Source organism: Gopherus evgoodei, chromosome 3 (assembly GCF_007399415.2).
Source record: "Gopherus evgoodei ecotype Sinaloan lineage chromosome 3, rGopEvg1_v1.p, whole genome shotgun sequence".
NCBI classification, from domain to species: Eukaryota; Metazoa; Chordata; order Testudines; family Testudinidae; genus Gopherus; species Gopherus evgoodei.
In genome coordinates, this window is record NC_044324.1 from 4654044 (window position 1) to 4658134 (window position 4091).

Genomic DNA, 4091 nt, shown 5'->3' on the forward strand with positions numbered 1-4091 from the left:
TGGGGGGGGCTGAGCTCAAGAGGGGGGCCTGGGACTGAGAGTCATGAAGGAGCCCAACCCTCCTCCTTCCCACACTCGGCCTGGAGGCCGCTTAGCTGGGCAGAAGCCGCACATGTCAGACGGAGATGGGGCACAAGGGAGCCAAGCAGCCCTGGCGGGGTCCCTGGGCACCCACAGGCCCACAGCCAGCCCTTCCTCTCTGCTCTTGGCCTTGGGCACCAGGGTAACCCGGCGAGTGCCAAAGGAAGCCATCAGTGCCCCGCTGGAAGTTCCTTGGCTCAAGGCAGGGGTCACCGGGAGGCATTCTCCAAACTGTGCTGTCCAGGAGCTCAGATGATCAAACGGTCCTTCCCGGCCTTAAACGCTCAATGAGCCCCAAGAATCCCCCTCTGGGCCAGCTGATGCTGCCCGGCAGCGGTTCACTTTGCTGGAGCTGTGCCAAGGACCTGGCCCCTTTGCATTCGGACTCCCCTCTCCCTTGTTTAGCTGCTGCTTTAAGGGAGACAAAGGGCGAAGGAAGCCAAATTCCAGGGCTGAAGCCTGAGGCCGGGCCTGGCCCAGATACAGCCACAGCTCCAAGCCCAGCTCTGGGCCTTCTCAGTGGGACTGATCATGTTGCTTCCTTGTTAGCACCTGGCAGAAAAGGGTCTGAGGGCCTTGGAAATATGTGGGGCCTCGTGTATGTGTGTGTGGACATGCATGTACGTGTGCGGGCATGTGTGTACACATGTGGGTGCACGCATCTGCACATGTGCACCCACACGTGTATTTGTGTGCATGCTGTATGTGCACCAGTTTATCTGTGTGCATGTGTGTGTCCATGTGTGCCATTCACATGTCCGTGTGTGCATGTGTGTCTCTGTGTACACCTGTGTCCATGTGTGCATTCATGTGTCTGTGTGTACATTCACGTGTCCATGTATGCCTGCATGCCTGTGTGTGCATGTGTCTGTGTGTGCATTCACATGTCTCTGTGTGCATGTGTCTATGTGAGCTTTCACATGTCCATGTGCATTCATGTGTATGTGTGCGTGCCTGTTTCTGTGTACACATGTCCATGTGTGCCTTCATTTATCTGTGTGAGCATGCATGTCTCTGTGTACGTGTTTCCGTGTGTGCATGCATGTCTGTGCGTACATTAATTTGTCTGTGTTGGCATGTGTGTCTCTGTGTACACATGTGTAAGCTCAGATGAGCTACAGTTCTTCAGGGGAGTTCAGAGACGAGCAGTAAGGGTGATCAGGGGCTGGAGGGGTTCGTTTATGGGCAGGGGTTAGAGGAGAGGAATGCGTGTAACTTGGCCAGCAGACAGATAAAGGGGCACATTAGGGAGGAGGGATGATCCAGTGGGTCAGACCTGAATTCAGTGCCCTGCTTCAGCACAGACTCCCTGAGCAAGTCAGGTAGCCATGCCATGCCTCAGTTTCCCCATCTGTACAATGGGGATAATAGTCCTGCCCTGCCTCTCAGGGGCATGTGGATTAAACTCAGATACCGTGGGAAGGAGGACAATGTACTTTCCCTATACCAGGCACAGGACAATCCCCCAGGGGGTCAAGGAAGCATGGAGGGCGCCCAAGAGATCATCGTTAAGAATAAAGGGACAAAATTAAGACAGGGAACCTTTGCCCCCTGGCAGACCAAGGGAAAGGCATTAGGAGAACTCATAGTTCTTTGTCTTCAAAACAAAACACCTCTGAGCCAGTCAGCAAAGGGTGTCGCCAGCCTGCAGGATATGGGGACCCAGCGAGCAGAGCTGCTGCATCCTTTTACTGGAAGGTGGGTGGGTAAGCTGCAGGAATCCGAGTCATGCTGAAACCTGAGGAAGCAGCAGCTAGAATATGGGGCAGGCCCTGCATCAGAGCCAGTGGAGCTGAGCTGGATGCTGCGTGTGGGTACAGGCTTGGCTTGGGGGGGGGTGTCACCCAATGGATCTGCCGCTTACAGGCCCCCCCCGGGGGTCTGGGTTTGAGTCTGGAGGGTCTGTGACATGCAGGAGGCCTGAAGATGCTGAGTCACTTTCATGGCTCTTTGTCAGCAACATGGGGGCAGGAAGGAAGTCAGGGGTGCGGATGGGAAGCAATCTGCAAAAAGACAGGAAAGCTTAGGGTGACCGGATGTCCCGATTGTATAGGGAAAGTCCCAAATGTTGGGTCTTTTTCTTATATAGGCTCCTATTACCCCCCCCCCATCCCAATTTTTCACAATTTGCTTTCTGATCACCCTAGCGAGAGCCGGGCTTTGCATTGCAACCTCTCCGGTGAAACGCAGCTGTGGGGGATCAATTGTGTAGGGAGCTGGTGGCCTGAACTCCCAATTCTAGCAGCTTCTGCACTTCACCTCAGAGCTTTGTCTTGGTACAGTCCAGTTCCCGCTGCCCCCATCCCAGGCCCCGCTGACTGGTGGAGAGAGAGGGGACCAGGTGGTTCTTTGTTTGCTTTCTAATATTGCAAGGCACTCAGCCCCTCTTGCTGCGCCCTCCCGCCCCGCCCTCCCGGGGGTACAGTGCAAAAAACCTGGAGTGAAAGAGGCAGGGACTGGAAGATTAGATTTGGGATCAGAAGGAACCAGCTGGCAAAGCCTTCCCTTCTGCTACAAAGGCAACCAATGAAATAACCCCCACCCGCCTTGTGGAAGAGGGAAGGGTACCGAGCAAATGGGAATGCAGACACCACAATGGGTCCCGGGATAGATAGATGAGACGGGGGAAGGTATGGGACAGACAGATTTGGGGTGGAGAGATGAGATAGATTTTGCCCTGGGACTGGCAGCAAGAGCTTGATGTCCGAAGAGGCAGAGCCCCGAGAAGCCCCGTTGCAATCAGTGGGATGCAGAGTACAGCAGAGAATGGGGTGCTGAGACCCAGGGCGGGTACAATCCTAGAGTGGTTGCTATACCCAGCCCAGGCAGGCCTCTCCAAAGGGTCCAGTTCGAAGGCAGGCTCAGCCCCGTCTCCTCCATCCAGGTCTAGCAGCAGCAGCTTGCAGCTTGGTGCAATGACCAGGCTGGGAGATGGTGCACTGGCCACAGGATCAGTTTGGTGTAACAGGGTTTGGGATGTTTTTCTGGGGGAGGAAGGCGAGAATGGGGCCTTTGCAGGCGCCCCGGTGCCACAGCTGCTATTGCACGGGGGGGGGGGGGGGGGGTGTATCCCAGTAAAGGTCCAGTGGGGATGGTGCTGAGCCCCACTTTCACGGTGGTTCCCAGGATGTGAATACAGCAGCATTTTCCCCAGGTCCTGACAGCCTCCCTAGTCCCAATCTCCACCCCCACCACCCCCTCCTCAGATCCACTCCATGGCCCTTCTTCAGCCAGCCTGGCACAACCCCGGCCCATGCCAATCACAGACCCCTCCTGCCCACCCCACAATCCTTTCTCAACCCCCTTTCCTACACTCCCCAGCCCTGCACCAACTTCCCTTCCTCGGCGCGTCATGGCCACCCTCCTTACACAGTCAGACTTTCTTTTCTAGCCCCACCTAATGCCCCTAAACCTTCTCCCCACCCCAACACCCCAATCCCAAATACTGCACCTGTTACAGACCCCTTCCCCAAATCCACCCTACACTATATACCTCCACCCTCCACCCAAACATATCTGCATCCCCAACCCACGCGGCCCACACCCCCCTCGCCAGCCCCATGGACTCCCAGCCCCCCCACCACACCACAGCCCCACATACCTCCTCCAGCCCCACAGCCCAGCCCCACATACCCTCAGCCAGCCCAACATCACAGCCCCACATCTCCCCATCTGCAGCCCCTCATACCTCCCCGACCCTGCATCCCAGCCCCACATACCCTCTCCAGCCCCACAGCCCAGCCCCACATACCCTCATCCAGCCCAACACCACAGCCCCACACCCAGCCCCAAATACCCCCCCCGACCCTGCACCCCAGCCCCACATACCCCCTCCAGCCCCACATCCCAACCCCTCCAAACCCCACACTGCAGCCCCACATCTCCCCCTCCCCGACCCTGAACCCCAGCCCCATGTGACCCCCTCCAGCCCCACTTCCGCCCCAGACTACAACTCCCAGGCTGCCCCGCGCGGCCGGGATCTCGTCGCCCCCCGCCCTCCCTGAAGCTCT